Here is an 18,149-nt window from a genome sequence, read left to right as displayed (position 1 = left end):
CACGTACTTTGACGTTTCTAACAGATATCGCTATCAAATTAGTTACTCTAATTAAGGTAAGATGGCGCTATTGTTATCTAACTCTCCGACATATATAAATAAGCAAGAAAATATTTAACTGTAACAATTCAAGGGGTACACAATCAAATAAGCCGGTCAATAATACTCGTACTTGACATAACCGTGGATGAAAGCAGGAAAAGTGGAAATAAAAATATGATTTTACAACACGGAATTTTCCAGTGGAGTTTTCCGAGTTGGACGCACGTGATGTTTTCTTCAAAAATTCACAAGAGCGAAAAATTCTTGTTAAGAAACTTGGAGTTACGACTTGAGGAAGCTTTGAAAATATTGGCCTGATCTAAATAAGATCACTTTTGTAAATATCGTATAGGATCGAAGCCATATAGACTAGCCACTGGGCCACTGAGGTAGGAAATGTGTATAGAACTAATTAAGTTATCCATTGTGTCGGATTAGAGCTATCTATTATTTGTTCTTATTACACATACAATAGCTACTTGTACCGTCTATTTGCACAGTTTATTGCAGTTGACATACTAGAAGAATAATATACACATATACTATTATCTACCTACTATTAAAGGGCAGGTTTCCTATCACACGATGGAAAGGCCCATTCCAAGGAAAAGAAATTGAAAGAATTGGAAGACCAATGTTACCAATGAAACTTACTATCGGATGTAAACAATTTAAAAACACGGACTAGGCTAAATAAATAGCTTATTCATTTATTATTTATTAAGGTAACCAGCTCCGAAGAATAACACCAAGCAATAAATTTTAAAATGAGCTGTGCAATGTAGATACATCTACAAAATACATCGAAGTCAAATAACCTTAGATAACTATTACTAATATCTTAGGATAATAGACAATTAATATTAATTCTCTATTATAGGATAAAAAATTATGTGAAAATGTACGTACTTGTATGTACTTGTATCCTTTCATATCGAAACTATTGGCAGAGATACAAAAAAAACACCTTTCTCCCAGAAAACTATCAATTGTTGTGAAAATTTTACTTTTAATTTGTCTTCCGACTTAACAACTCGGTCTAATAACATTATTGTGAGTAAAACTGTGAAAATGCTACTAATAAAACATGTTAGCACAAAAGTAATTCACATAATATTAAACTAATAAGAATTTAAATTCCAACTACCCACAAAATTTAAAATCGCAAATGCCTTACACAAAAGGTCATTGAAATTCATATCCTACGATTAAAGAATTAGAGCTGAATTTACCCCGTTTTAAGCTGGATTCCATTATAAAATTTCTTGAGGGTACATACTACATGTATAAGTAAGCCGAGAGCCTGCGATAGCCAGATTTACCTCACTTTGAAAAGGCTAAAATTTGTCAGCCGATAGTCCTAGCCGGTAGCCAATTGTGGAGTTTGGTGCCTTTGGAAGGTAGTCAAGGTTATTATGTGGTTACTTCCACAACTTGAATATAACGCTGCTTGTATTTTTTTGTATGTATTTGCAGATTTCTGCCAAAACCAAACGAATAATTTGTGAACCATACCAACCTTTATATCGTATGTCTCGATCTCAAGCTCATGACCAAAGACTTCCTAAAATGAGGTGTCTTAAAACAGTTACAGAAATGACAAGGTACTGCTCACTAAATAAACATCTTTCGCGGTTCTAGGTATAACTGATAGTCCTCTGTGCAGAACATGCATAGAAGAAACACCAATACATGTTATGCTTAGATACAGAGGTGCATCTGAACAACGCGCAGAACACATTGGCTCCACAGTAACACCCCATGAGGCGTTCGGCGACTTTCTGCTAAGCTTCTGGAGCGAGCTTGGTCGGCTGGAGTGACTCCACTGGGGACGACGTACAACGGCCTAGCAGCCAAGTGCGAAAAAGGCCCAGGAAAGAAGAAGAAGAAGAAGAGGTATGTCTAGCTAATACAGGCTGTCAGTCTATTGTTACAGCGTCATAACATTTTTTGCGGGCGCGGCGTTATGTTCAAACTTCAAAGAGTCTCAACTCGTAAACTAAAACTAAACTGTTTTTGGCCTGTTACTTGGTACAGTTTTTGTATAATTTATTATTATAGAAGGTGCTACTGACACACGTGTTTAAAAATTATAATTTCGGTCCAAAGTACGTTGCTACAAACAGCATTTCTTACCCGAGTATCGTAAAATGGATATTCTATTGGCGTATTGGAAAAAGGTACTTCAGATTTCTTTTTTTGTATCCCGTTGATCTACTTGATAAAATATAGCTTGTTTCTCGTTGGTGACAGTTCCATTGGTGAAAGGATTATTAAAATGAGTCCTGTAGTTTTGATGCCTATTCACTACATTCAAACGAACAAACTTGCAAAATTATCTTTTCTCTTTATGATATACTAGCTGACGCCGCGTGGTTTCCCCCGCGTGGATCCCGTTCCCGTAGGAATACGGGGATAATATCTAACACTGAAAGATTTTTTTCAAATTGGACCAGTAGTTCCTGGGATTACCGCATTCAAGCAAACAAACAAACAAACTCATCAGCTTTATAAAATTAGTAGGTATAGATAATCGGAGATCAATTGGACTTCCAAAATTGCCGAAGCGAAGCAAACACGTTTCAGTCATCGGCTTTCATGAATGCTTCTAACTCGCAAGTCCGTGTACACAAAACCTAATTGCTGCAAGCGCTCGTTGAGCTTTGCATACTGTTTATTAAACACTAGCTTTTATACGCGAGTTTGTTCGCATGTGTTAGGGTATTTATAGTGTCCAGTCAAGTCCAGTCAAGTCAAGGTGGTACCTTGAATTCAACCATAAATAACTTGTTATAAATGTTAGTAAAGACAACGTAAACATGAAACATATTGTCAAATATCATAATATTATATAGTTATATTGTAGGGACTTTCAAACATCACGATCCTGAGCCGCCTGCATCCAGCAAATCCCTGCGACACGCTTGATGTCGTCAATCCACCTGGTGGGAGGTCGACCAGCACTGAGCTTTCTAGTACGAGAATGCCACTCCAGAACCTTGGGACCCCAACGTCCATCGACTCTTCGAACTTCAGCTTCGCGACACGTTAAGCTATGTCGATGACTTTGGTTATTTTGTGGCTCTATTCATTTCTGGTTCGATCTCGCAGAGATACTCCGAGCATAACTCGTTCCATCGCCCGCTGTGTGACTCTGAGCCTTCTTATAAGGCCCATAGTTAGCGACCAAGTCTCGGAACCATAGGTCATCACTGGCAACACCCATGAGTGCAGGCAGCCTCTTAACCACGAAGCTAGTGTCTTAAATGTGTTCAATATATCGGCCGGCAGTTAACTCTGACACCAAGTGCCGATAGTTACTGTGGTTTACGATTCTTTTGATACTTCGTGAGTTACGTCCGAGCTCTCAGCTCGTTCGCATTCGTAGAATCGCCTGTAAACATTCCTTACCAATTTATTTTCTTTTCAACGTCATTGTTTGTCCACTGTGATTTAAAAAAAAAATTTACGTAAATATAAATCAAAAACTAAAGAAGCTTGTAAATTATTGATTTCTAAGTTTGTAAAAGGAACATTATACATTTTATAGAGGATTTTGTTTGAACGCGCATATCTAAGAAACTACCGGTTCTATTCCCAAAAATATTTTTGTGCTTGATAGTCCATTTATTGATGAAAGATATACGAGTACGAAAATGCGTTACGACCAGCAGCAGCGGAGCATCAATGAAAAATGCGGCAAAAACGGGAAAAAATATTCCTTTTGAGAACTTCGGAAAGCGTGTGAAATTATTGTTCTCTTTTAAAACTCCTGAAAAAAGCTGCTGACGAGGTCACGAATTGTCTAGTGTTACAAATGGTAAAAATAATATATAATAGCATTGATCATTAAAGATGTTGAAATTAATATTTTTCCTCCTTACTCGTTTATTTTAAAAAACTCTGCAATATCTCATAAAAGCTCGCTTTTAAAAATATATTTATATATAGTTTAATGGGATAACATTTTCCTTTATTTTTTTTTATAAATTTACCACAGTGTTTTGTATTATACCTATCAATTTTAACATACCTATTTTATTAACATTGTTAAAAATAAAAATGTCCTTTTCAAACAAATAAATGAGAGATAATATCGCAAAAAAAATAAACACTATAGATTTGCCCCGTTACAATAAAGAAATCGAAAGTCATTATCAGAAATCTCAAGCAATCGAGAGCAAATGGAGGAGCCATTGCAAGCCGTATAAAATCATTGAATCCAGTAAACCATTTCTGATCCGAACAGAGATCTGGAGTGTTCTTGATGGCATTCGATGCTACTGTTCGTGTTAGGTCACGTATAATTTGAGCACCTTCAAATCAAGAGCTCACAGGCATATTCTATGCTAGTATGCTCTAATCACAGCCTTGAACTCTTTACTCTGTTTGAATTGTAAAACTATACTTTGATCTCCACTAATATTATAAAAAGAATAGGGCTGATCAGTCTTTTATATTGTATATAAATTAAGAGTATGCTAATAGTAAAGCAATTTTGTAAAAGGAACAGGGTATCTGCGATCATTACTTTCGGAGCTACAGGGATTTAAAGGGTCAGATTTGCGGCGCTGCCGCGGATCCCTGAAAAACGCTCCGTACAAAATGGCACGAACTAATGACGTCGTAGGCAATGCAATGATCGTTAGATTTGTATGTGCGTACAAACAATATTACTAATATCTTTGTTATTTATGTGTTTATGTTTATGTTTATAGTTCATATATTAAAAAATGTCACATTTAATGTGAGGAAGCTAAAACTGTATGAATTTTTATCTAATTACGATAAAAGATTTTTAATAGATTTTGAAATTTTATAATCTGATTTATTTTGCAAATATCCAGACAATCTTTGCTTTTTATGTATAAATTAGTTAACATTGACCTTATATACCCGAATGTATCATAAAAATCAATATATTCAAACCTAGTCATCATCCCCATTGTATTTTTGTTTGTATGTAACGAATTTTTTGAAGAAATTAAATATCACATGTCTCAAACGGTGTAGAAAAACATCGTGAGGAAACCTGCATACCAGAGAATTTTCTTAATTATCTGCGTATGTGAAGTCTGCCAATTTGCATTGGCTAGAATGGCGAACTATTGGCGTTCGTCGTCCATCCCGTCAAGCGAAGCGATAGACTAAATATTCGTCAGTACTAGTTTTGTTAAACGCAAATTACGCAGGAAAATCCCTAAAATACTTATCGAGAGGAACTGAAGACGATGATCGGTAGTGAATACAAAATTAGCGCGGAACATGGATGGCCATTAAGAGTGCGCTAGCCATTCGAAATATACGTGTATTGAGTTATTGTTTTCCATTGATAATACAACTGCGTAAATGGAACGTTTAGTCATAAGCCGAAAATTATTATTAGGTAACTATAGCGTGAATTATTATAATATATTTTATTAGTAATCGGTCAAACAATATGTTTTATGTTTAAAAAAATAAATGTACCTAATTTATTTTAATATACTTTCGAAACAAATGCTATTAAAAGTAAATTAGAAGTAATATATTTCGATGATAATGGTTGTGTATATCGATAGGTCTCGTATACCTACGTATTTAGAGTACCTAATAAAATTATTAAATTAAATATGATAATTCATTTTGTCATATATATCAGTAAAAAATATTTTATTTTTAATTTAATTGTAGTGTCAAAATAAGAAATAAATAAATAGACAGTAAAGCGATTAATCGAATGCGCATAGAAAAAATACTGACCAGCGTTACCTTAACAATCTATAGTAAGTGTAAGTTACCCTACTACTCAGTATTCACGACGGGTGAGTACTTAAAGAAAAACTTAACCACTTAAAAGAAATGGCTTTTTATTTGCAGATACTGTCATAAATATGCAATTATTTTATATACGTCTTCTGCGTTAAAATGAAGTAAAAATTAAACATGCAAAACGTAAAAAGGAAATGATTTTTCTTCTAATTATGTTATCCGAAGGTAAGACCAATACAACAAATTAAAGATCATTAAAATTGGAACAGCAGTTTTTGGAGTTTATTGGAGTTTACTCCTTGTGAATCGTTTTTTCATATATAGCCCCCGGTATAAAAAAAATATGGGCATTAAAATTCGATGAACGAACGAGTTACGTTTTTGTGCGCAACCCTATTCTTTCTATATTTATTTTCTTTCTACAAAATTCTCAGTACGTGTAGCAGATTTGAAAATGCATTCTGTGGTAGCAGCGCGGTATAGGGAAGGTGATCTTATAGCAGCCTGCCACGAAGAGCACATTAAACCGTCGGTCCCACTCACAACGTTAATAATAATATAGTGATCGTTAAGGCGACAAATAATATCACCCGCTAACTATAAAGCTGCATGCTTCTCTTCAAAATCTATAGAACAAAAGAGTCCTAATACTTAAGTGGGTTATAAATGGATATGCTGATGAAAAATTATCGATTCTAATCAATACATCAATACATTACACCAATACATACACCAATACATTTAAATGACTTTGAAAGTGACTATCTGTGATTTCAAAAAAACTGTTAGTCTGCCTGCCTTTTTTTCCGGAATAACCTTTGGAACGGCTGAATTGATTTTAACGGAACTTTTACTGTTAAGAGGTGGTTTTGGTATTGAACAACTTAAAGGCTACTTTTTTTCCCCGAAAACAGGTTCACACAGGTTCACATTTGTTGAAAAATTGAATTTTGCGCGGACAAAATCGCAAGCGTCCGTTAGTTATAAAAATTTTCGAAAATACCTTTCATTGACAGGTGAACCCCACGTTCATTCAAAGATGATGGTCATTAGTGACTAATTTATTTTTTATTTGTGAACCAAACAATAGGCATCTGTGTTCGACAAGGGTCCAACAAAATCTTACCCGCCCGTCTCATTACGAGTGTCATTGTACAACAAAGAGTGAGGAAACCGAAATTATACTCGTAAATATCAGTAAAAGCCTCATAGGGGTAGAGCTTAAGGGGTCGACAGGTCCTGGGTTCGATCCTTGTTCAGTGTATTGTCGTGCCCATTTCTAGTGTAAACTGTTTTTCTTAATCGAATGATGGATACGAGTACATTGGTTGTTTAAAATACATGACCAGTTTTCGTTATAAAATGACAAAAAATACGATCAACAAGTCAATAATAATTAAAAAAATAAAAAACCCCACTGCCTAACCTGCTTGCACTATCCGCCTCGCGTATTTTGTATAGCGATTCATAAATAACGTTTTACTAATTGTAGGTTTTTTTATATTATCATGATATATACCATTTTGAAATCATCACCCATACTTGATACCCATATCGCAATATTCAAAAATCCGCTATGGTACAGCGGCAAACATTTTGCCCTAGAAAAGTGATAAAAAATATTTTTCTTCAAGAAACATACTTTTACTAAGCCAATTATTTAACCAGATCCTTATTACCCGACTGCAAGAAGTGTTATGTTTTTCGCGCGTATCTTGTATGTATGTTTGTATGTATGTAATATTCTTTATTACCTCATATCTTCCAAACCACTGAACGGATTTACGTAATTAGGATATCGTTAGATTTTCAATAACCCAAGTGTTCTTAGATAGGTGAAACTAAAAAAAAATAACAAAACGACTATAGACTCGAGGTGAAAAAAATTTTTTTTTTTCGAATATTGCAATATGGGTATCAAATTCAAGAACTTTTTGCGAGGATTCTAAAATGGTATTATGGCCATAACAGTCGGGACCTTAGATATTGGATAGAATGATTTTCTTGTACATTATTTAATAGGTCCCGACTGATTTCTAATTGCTTTCTACACTTCTGAACTGAGCTTGTTTTTTTTTTCAGTTTTTTTATACTTTATGCAGTCGGGTTTTTTTATTATACATCATATTATCTTTTCCATATACTTTTATACGAGGGTATACCTGGGTTACCTGGGCCGACGTTGTATGGGCCAGGATCTGTAGAGTATTTTTACCAGTTAGCTACCAGAGTCAAGAATTTTCGTAAACATAAAAGTTGAGCGTCTCATCAAGATGAAGCTACTGACGGCAAATTAATTTAATACTAATAAGTTGTAAAAATGCTATAAAGGGACTACAATACAAAACTATACCACCGAATAAAAAATCCGAAATCCAAGAATGAAAATCCATCAAAATGCTAATTTATCCTTTCAATAGAGTCCGCCCTTTTAATATTTGCCCGATCTTAACTTCAGACTTGAAAACAATTCTAATATCGGCCTCCGAGATTCCACAAATATTCTAACATAAAGAGAATTAATGGCTCAATGTCGAGGAGTGAATGGACCGGCTCAAGCAGAAATTTTCGGAGGTTCTTGAACCAATCCGTCAGAACCGCCTACATCTAAGCTTCACGGTATCTTCACTAGGAAGCTTTCAATTATCTTTATAAACCAACGAAAAATTATGTAGGTTTTCTATTTCATGTATATAGGGTCCCCTTCAACACGCTGGCAAAGTCCTACCTACGAATATTATTATTATAATAAAACGAAGAGTTTTAAAGTTACGTATGTTTGTACGCGCTAATCTCTGGGGCTACTGTAATCTACGGGACGACTAATCTCAAGAATTGTAATTTATGAAAGATCCGTGAGAAATGACACAGCTAAATATATAGGAAATCTAAGTTGGAAAGTCTGTTTTTACCCGACTGCGTTAGAAGCCCTCGCCCTACAGCCCAAACGGCTGGACGAATTTTGACATACGAGGTGTCATTGAGTTCGTTAGAAGAGTTGTGGTAGTGACATAGGCTATATAAATTTTCAAAATGGCGCCAGTAAATTAAAAAAAAAGTGGGGTGGGTGCATGCGGCAACATGAAGAATTTAGACAGAACTTTATGCAGATATTGTGATACCTAGGTACTTTACTAGGTACTCTTTTCAGTTCATTAAGCAGTCGGGTTTTTGTTTTTGTAATAATATTAAATTTCAAAAGGAATAATAAAAGAGTGGTCAAAAAGTTTCAGCCTTTTTAACTTAGCATTACTTAACGATATACATTGAAAAGTTTTAAGCCAATTAGTCTTACAAAAGTTATGAATACGTGTGTATAAAGTTTAAAAGTTCAAGTTTATCGCAGACTGTAACCGCAGTGAGGCTTAAAGCCGCAGAAACGGTAGAGTGACCAATTTGCACGGTTTAATTATGTCAAAAGTGGGTTTTGACAAAACGAGGGTCCTATACAAACTTTAAAGTAATTACCTAACATAACATCTGAAGTGAACTGTGAAAGCATCCAACATTGCTCTAACGAAAAGATAAACTAGAGAGGACAAGCTTTTTTATTATAAAACTGTAGTCTTTATACAGCGACATAGGCCGGAGGCGTTTTACCAACTGCAAATAATATTTTTGTTAACGTTAAGTATGCAACTTTTTACAAAATTTACAATATACCGGAAAGTTTTCTACGCATAACCGTCAAACTATGAGATAGGAAGCTTTTCTTTCTTCCGGAAAATTTTCAGTAATAATCCAGACATTGCAGACTGGGCTGATTCAAATCAACTTCTCTTAAACACAAATAAGACCAAATACATGATTCTTGGTACTAGGAGAAGTATCGAGAAAATTCCACACAATGCTCCCCCAGTATGTATTAGGGGCGAAGTTTTAGAACGTACAAATGAAACTAGGAACTTGGGTGTTCTAACTGACAGTGACCTTCGGTTCGAAAATTATTTACTTAAAGTAGTCCGAACTTGTTTTTACAAGCTAAAAATTTTATACCGCGTGCGACATTTTCTTGACATACGAGTACGACTTAAGGTTTGCGAGTCTCTAATATTATCAAAATTAAATTACGCCGATGCACTGTATGGTCCTCGCTTATTAGCCCGTACTCAACGATTAGTGCAGCGAATACAAAATGCTTGCATTCGGTACTGCTACGACATCCCTCCCAGATCTCACATTTCACCATATATTAATAATGGCAACTTGCTAAATATGGCAGCTAGAAGAAAATTGCACTTGGCAACTCTTTTGTTTGGCGTTCTTAAAGACAAAGAACCAAAATATCTCTTCGATAGATTGCATTGGGACAAAGAGTCTAGCGCCCGTTCTAACAGAGTCTGGACACTGAGAGCACCTCAACACTTTACTGCTGCGTTTCGGGGTAGTTTTAGATACGCTGCCACCAAGTGCTGGAATAATCTACCTCCCCCCATGCGCAATGTCAGTAAGTCCAAAGCCTGGTTTAGGAAATCGGTAAAAAACTTTTTACTTTTACAACAGCAGGGTAAGTAACAGTCTCCAATCCCAGGCTCCTCACCTACCCTCTTTAAAAATTAATTAATATTAAATAGTCTCCGGGAAGGTTTTGAGGACCCAATAATTTAATTTTATTTATTTCTACTCTACATTATATTTCTCACTGACAACTACTAATAATTTATTTAACACACTATATATATATAAATATAATTATAAAGGTATATATATAATTATTTATTATGTTCTTATTATTAATTATCAATTAGTAACACTTCTTCTTGTTGTTTCCGCCCGCGTCACCACATGGTTCCACGGAAGACCAGCACTGCGCTGGTGCATCCATCACTAGCGTAGCACATGCTGAGTGGAGACCATTTTGGTACCACATACATCATTTTTTTTTTGGATTTAATTTAATCATTAGTTTTATATCTTTAAATTATTAGTTTACTATATTTTTAAAATTTCTGTCTTTTGTTTTAGGTATTTGTTGCCTTTTGTGTATTATGTGTGTGTGTGTCCAAATAAAATAATTTTCTTTCTTTTCTTTCTTTCAGACAGACAGACAAATATATAGACAACGAAGACTTGTTTCAAAGGATATTTGCATTATTTTTCTCAAGCGGGCGTTCCTACAGTATACGATAACCCTATCGGTAACTTTTCTTTAATAAATCTACGTAAACTTTGGTTATGTTAAGTATATAATTAGCCGCATACATTATTTATTACATTTAAAATTTAATTATAACACTCGATGACTTACTGCCTCTTTGGTCAGTGGTTATCCTATATGGCTCCAAACCACAAGGTTCTGGGTTCGAATCTTGGATAGGGCTATGAAAAATTTTGCATTCTTTCATACAAGAAATTTTCAGAGCAAATTCTTGTCAGCGTCATCCGCGAGTATCATCATCATCATCATCATCATTATATCTATCGTGAAGGAAACCTGCATACCGGAGGTATGCAGGTTTCCTTCACTGTTCGAGATGTGATATTTAATTTCTTAAAATTGAACTCCAACTGAAAAGTTAGGGGTGGAGCATGCCCGAGGGTGTGGGTTGGACCGGATTCCAATCCACACCCTCCGGAATCGGAGTCAGAGATCATATCCACTGAGCTATCACGGCTATTAGGTTGTATTCCGCTAATATATTGTAGCAAAATTAAGCAGAATTTGCAAGATTATGAACAAACAAATTTAGCAAGTTAAACAAAGGTTGTAAAAATGGTAATATTCGTAATCACGCACGCCCCGACATCAGTTTCCATCACACATTCTACAGGGAACTGAGGCTAACTCATTCAACTTTATAGCAATGCGGTTAAGCTAATAGTCGTAAAAATTTGAGCTTATGGATACACCGCACCTCGCATAACCTTAAGGTTTATCTAGATATGCCTGACTCGAATATTTCAGCAAATTCAAAACTAAGCGTGTATTCAGTAGATTCAGTATTCTTATTGAGATACTAACGGAGGCCCGCGACTTCGTCCGCCCTTAGAACTCTTTAATCCAGCCCTTACAGTAGTATATAGTTTTTAATTCAATGTTTTCAATTGTTATAAAGGTCTATTCGCTATTAGGCAATATTAAATAATGTTAGATGTGTTACTAGCGCATGAAAAATAAGGCGCTCAAAAGAGGAAATTATACACATTTCAGTGTTAATTGTGGTCAACAATGAACGTTATTTAAACAAATAATACCTAAATATCGTCTATAATGTCGAGTTGTGTGTTCAGAAAGTGTAAAAACTATATATTTACATAAACATATAATGGAATTAAAGACAATTGTGCATGTGTGCGCTCAGTGTTGTAGCCTATTATTCGGATCACTTTTTGCGGTGATTTTGTAGGGACGTAACCGATCTACAGTATAAAATTATCATTGCTATTAGGCATTAAGCACGTAACGTCAGTCTGCTTTTAAAAACTATAATAAATCTAAACACTCTGTGAACAGTGATACGTTTATGTCTGAGTACACCCTAAAACCTCGAGATTTATGCTCTTCCCTACCCGGTTTTCATTTTACCCGCATTTTATGTAGTAGTAAAAAGTAGTTAATGTCTTACAAGCTAGGTCGACGCCTTTCCACTTATTGGTACAGCCTTTGTTAAGTAAAGCTTTGTTTTCCTGAAGAAAATTCATATTCATCGTCTATTTAAATGGTGTATTACAGGGTACCACTAGGTGGACCGAGGATATAAAGTCTATCGGCTGATGATGGATGATGATGAGTATCATCATGGTCAGGCCTTACAGGAGAGGGTGTTTGGAGCTTGGACACACCATTCTGCTCCAACGCTGGTTGGTGGGCTTAAGGTGTCTGGCTTTATAACTTTTACGTTAATAATAATATAATGACCGGGACTAAGTAACATACTCTCTGAGGCAACTATATATCAAACTTCCTGACTCTGGGCAGCTATTGAGATTTTTCTTAATGGGAAAAAAATATTTTCCGCCCTAGGACCTCATCCATAGAGACTAATTCATTATTTAAATTATTAATTAAAAGAAATTACTTAATAAAAATAACTGAATTGTGTACCTATCACTATTCAGTGGCATGCTCAAAGTTACTAAAGAGGGTAGGGATTGTTAAAACAAATTGTACAAAAGTGGAATATTCCTTCTTTACTCATCTTATCCCACTTATATGGGGTCCGAAAATCAATCTTTTCCATTCATCTCTATTGCTCGTCAACTGATCATCCATTCCCTTTTCACACATGTCCTCTTTAACACACTCCAGCCATCTCTTCTTCGGCCTTTCTCTACTATTATGTCCATCGACTTGCACATTCAACATTTTCCTAGGACTTTCCTCCTATTCCTATTATAACTCCTTCTTTACTACCATTGTGAAGCTGTAGTAAAGAAGGAAAACATCACTGACTACCCTGAAGACTAGTATTCAGGGTAGGCAATGATGTTTTGCAACTAAGAAGTGCATGTTCATATCTTACACAATTTTCAGACAATTATTATCTAGTCAGACCTAAAGTTACGTCAAACAAATGTCATCGTCATACATCAACTTCCTTGTCAGGTCACATTTCTTAAACAAGTCCACTTCAATATAATTACAAATCCCCTTACTAAATTAATTAGTTCTGTGCCCATTGATATATGTTATTTACTCAGGAAAGACAACGCTACAAACGGACTCTATCTCACGCGTAAAAAAGTATTTCTTTAGAAAAGTTCCAGTGCTGACATTTTTAAACTATGGATACAGAGCCATAGTGCAAGGTTAGTCAGTCAGATCAAATTTTTCTAACCATCAAGAAATAAGAAACATGCAATAGTATTGAACATTAAAGCATAAGAACATAAAGCACTAGCGGACGACCGCGGCTTCTTCCGCGTGGAATTCACTTTTCCCAAGTCCAAAATTCAAAATTGGATATTTTAAGTACATTTACATTTTTCGCAAAATTCTGAGTTAGGACTGGGTCAGGATCTGTCATTCTCCTTTAGGTGGATAATAATACAAACAAGTTTATAATTTCAACTCTCTAGTCAACTATCTTTTATACAAATTAGTTCTATGTCAATGGTCACAGAAGGTATTTAATTAAGTAACTTTAAATTAAATGCTATTAGTAAAGACAAGCGAAGATAAAGTTCATCGAACTGTAAAATAGATACATTAGGTTATTTCCGAATGATTTCCTTCGTTAACGATATTTAACCGCTTGACTGCAGTTATCTGATGAGTGATAATGCAATCTGAGGTTGGAGCTTGCTCAATCGGAAGGACTAGTTTTACACTATCATGCCACTTATAGGTCCATACAAGAGGCATATGTCCAACGGTGGACATCCATCGGCTGATAATGATGATGATGATGATGAGTTTTACACTGTCACTGAGACTTGGCTTGTTAAGAGAATCTTCAATATTTTTTTTACGTAATTTTGAAGTAAACAGATTCTATGATAATCAAAAAAATATACTATTCAAGATTAGTTCAAATTTGAAAACGATTCTCTCTTTAACTCCGAAATTGTCGAATCTATAATTTTGATTACTTTTTACATATAAGTAGTTAACAGGAGAACTTGTACAAGTTCACGATCTGTAACTAACGTGGTAAATCATTCAATATTGTGCCTACCAACTTGCATATTATTAAAAAAAATGAAAAAAAACCGACCGATAAACAACCGATTTCAAAAACATAAAACACACTGATTAAACTAAAAAGCGAAAAATAACATCATATTAAGTTAATAATATATCATATTATGTTCTAACTGATGATCAGTTAGAAGACGGTGCTAGCCCGATGATGTATTAATTCTATATTATAAAACAATATTATATTAATTATTATGTTAGGTTTAGATAACTATTTAACGAAACAAGCTAGCCTGAAAATTATATAATTAGGTACAATTTCAGGTCAGTTTTCAAAAACATGTTAGGTTTATATCGTTCGGAACCCTCGTCACGCGAGTTCAACTCACACTTGTCCGGTCCGGCTAAATAACTAGGCGGTACATCTTTGCCGCTAGGGTGGTAATCACAGCCTATGCTTAAGATCAAACTAGACCTGAGTCAATTTATAAAGTACTAGCGAACGCCCGCGGGTACCATGACCTTTTCCGAAAAGTAGCTTATTTGTTAATACAGAGTAAAATCTATTTCCATTCCAAATTTCAGCCAAATCGCTTGAGTAGCCGCAGCGTAAAGGAGCAACAAACATACACACTTACACCCACACACAAACTTTTGCCTTTATAATGTTAGTGTGATGAGTCCTAAACTGACTAAGCTGGGAATCGTACCCAGGACCTCTCTGTTGAGTACCACAGCACTACAAACTTCGCCAGAGATATCGAAAAAAAACCAGCTTGTGCTGATTGATATCTCTTTATAAAGACAGAAAGTTTGTCAGATCTATGATCCTACCACAGGTAAGTACTGTAACCAATTATGGACTTTGGTTGTGGCTTTGGAAGGTGGCATATTTCAAGGGTCCAGATATTTCTTTTTATTAGTATAGGCTCAAATAGAGGGGTTCGCACAAATTTTTTTTTTAAACTTTATATATATTAAAGTAACTTACTTGAGAATGCCCTTCCAAAAATTTAAAAATTGTAATTTTTTTCGTTTTGTAACAAAATTATAATTTTATTAACCTAAACTATATTATCTACTATAAGTTCACTATGTATAATTTACTTATGTGCGAAATAAAAGGCTTTTTTTATTTTATTTTTTTCATTTTATTTTATAGGTTTATACTTGACCACAATAAAGCTTGATGAGGTCTAAGAGGTCTAAGAACTAAGATGAAGTGCGCTTGCCTAGAAGATGCCTATTCACTCTTGCCTTGAAGTTGTACAAATTGTACGTATCAGGCAATACAGGCGCCGGTAGGGCATTCCATATTTTAGTAGTTCTTATTAGGAACGTTGACGCAAAACGTTACCATCTAAGTATAATGAATATTTTCACAGTTGCAAGACACTTAGCTTCGCGTCTACCGTTCAAAAAAATACTGTCTCATTTCAATGGTTTACCGAAAGGTTGCCAGATAGATTATGGTTTGAAATGCAAAATGCTTCTTTTTAAAGAAACTTGATCAATTTGTGTTATACTACAGAGCATGTAAAGCATTGCTTGCTGTTTATTCATTTGTATAAAGTTTGTAATTCGAATTTTTATTTTATATATTTTTAAAATAATGTATACGTACACACCTCTACAATACAAAAAAATAAATATACTCTATTTCCAAACCTCGTCAGTACAAGAATTTTTGGGAAACCACTTTCCACTTTACACAGCACTTTTACGAAAATACGTATTTCTATTATTAACAATCAAAACTTGTTTGCACTTTTCTAAATGATGATACTATAAAATGTACCATGTAACTTTTTGTTCGTCGTAACTTTACCGCCTGAAAGAAACGCGCGTCGCCACGACCATCGGGTTTGGAAGCGACTGTACGACTGAGTCGACTGAAATCTCTGAAAGTCTGAAAAGGGACACCCGGCACATTTTGCATGTTAAAGTCAACAGTTCAGTGTTTGTTATCACAGTAATTATTATACTGGGCTTCTGGTATGATGGTGTATCTACTTGAAATAATTATGTATTTACTAGCGGACGTCCGCGGCTTTGTTCGTGAGAAAATTTATGTAAACTTTTATTGTAAGTAACCATTTTTTGACAATAAAATGGGTCTAGTAAGTTATATTTAAGACAGCGTGTATTTTTTTGTATTTAAAAGAAAACATGTACATGTACATGGTACATTTTTAGACTCATTATTTTAGCGGCCTCCGTGGCGCAGTGGTATGCGCGGTGGATATACAAGTCGGAGGTCCTGGGTTCGATCCCCGGCTGGGCCGATTGAAATTTTCTTAATTTGTCCAGGTCTGGCTGATGGGAGGCTTCGGCTGTGGCTAGTTACCACCCTACCGGCAAAGACGTACCGCCAAACGATTTAGCGTTCCGGTACGAGGCCGTGTAGAAACCGAAAGGGGTGTGGATTTTCATCCTCCTCCTAACAAGTTAGCCCTCTTCCATCTTAGATTACATCATCACGTACCATCAGGTGAGATTGTATTCAAGAGCTAACTTGTAAAGAATAAAAAAAATAAAAAAATCCTTAACCCACCGTCCCGCAATGGAGGAGCAATGTAGTTTTAAACTCCATTTCTCCTATCCAATAAGGAGAAAGACCTGGCCATGTAGTGCGGTGTTATAATAGGCTGATAATGAAACTACTCTGGCTACTGGGTACCAGCTAATAGCTATTTCGCATCAAAATTCTGAATTACTTTGCAAGTACTTGTCGTGCGCTTGTATATTGCGTAGATATTGTGATAATATTGTTATCGTCAGCTGGTACAGTATTAACTTTTGTTTGTCTTAGATAATTGTGCATTTGGTTGGATAGAGATTGACTTATTTGCTCAACACAGACCAAGCGACAAACAACATATTAAATATTTTAGAATTTAAACTATCGTGAGAGTTATTTATATTAATTTATAGTAAAACACGGCTAAAACTCACGTGATACAACGTCACAATATGCCCGACAAATTTCGGGGCCCTTAGTCATGCTGCTTCTTACAATGCGGCACGAACCAAACTGCGACGCAGCGGCACGCGCAGCCGCTCGCAGGGCGCGTTGGGAAAGGGCATACTCCAACGTTGAATCACGTGAGTTTAAAACAAATTAACATATTAAATAAGTTTCTTATAAACAAACATACATAAGGTACCTTATTTAAAATTATCTATTACAGGGCAAAACCTGGAGCTTTGACCCACCACGCTTCTATAGTTCGTATTGGCGGACATAAGGTCTAATAAAAATCTGACATATTTAGTGACTGAGGTATAGGAGGACATTTAATGTTTTCCGAAGGCCAACATCTTCATTTAAGAATTCTAAGAAAATCAATGTAAATATAATAAATTATTCATTACGAAAATCATAATAATTGATAGTCGCTGATTCTGGCTATGTCTACGCCAACGTTTACATCATATGAGGTCGAATAGTTAACATAATATTTTCTTTAACTTTATGCTAAACAAAACTTACACTACAAACACCAAGTTCAAGTATGAAACAGGTACCTACATGTATAATGATAAACAAACAAAATCTGTATTAATTAATATTGCTTTAAATTAATATCTTAAATATTAATAACATAAATGGAGCCATGAAGCAATATTGTGTTAGGTATTGGGTTAACAAGAATAGATATCAAAACTCTTGATTAGGTTTCTTAAACCTTTAAAACTTTGAATTAAGAGTGTGCAATATGTAATTTGGTGGTTAGAAATGGTTTTGGATCTCAGATTCTGGAAAAGTTAGGAG

General features: G+C 35.1%; 1 protein-coding gene across 2 annotated transcripts in view; it reads right to left on the bottom strand.

Moving 5' to 3' along the window:
- LOC112058140 (neuropeptide FF receptor 1-like) overlaps positions 1–16,244 on the bottom strand; it is a 95,512-nt gene extending 79,268 nt beyond the window's left edge. For both annotated transcript variants that reach the window (XM_052882576.1, XM_052882577.1), the window contains exon 1: positions 16,043–16,244. The gene's annotated coding sequence lies outside the window, so the exon portion shown is untranslated. The remainder of the gene's footprint in view (positions 1–16,042) is intronic.
- Between the last annotated feature and the right edge of the window lie 1,905 nt (positions 16,245–18,149).

This window comes from Bicyclus anynana, chromosome 7 (assembly GCF_947172395.1).
Source record: "Bicyclus anynana chromosome 7, ilBicAnyn1.1, whole genome shotgun sequence".
NCBI classification, from domain to species: domain Eukaryota; kingdom Metazoa; phylum Arthropoda; class Insecta; order Lepidoptera; family Nymphalidae; genus Bicyclus; species Bicyclus anynana.
Note: the sequence above shows the minus strand (reverse complement) of the source record. Positions and strands in the feature narration are given on the sequence as shown.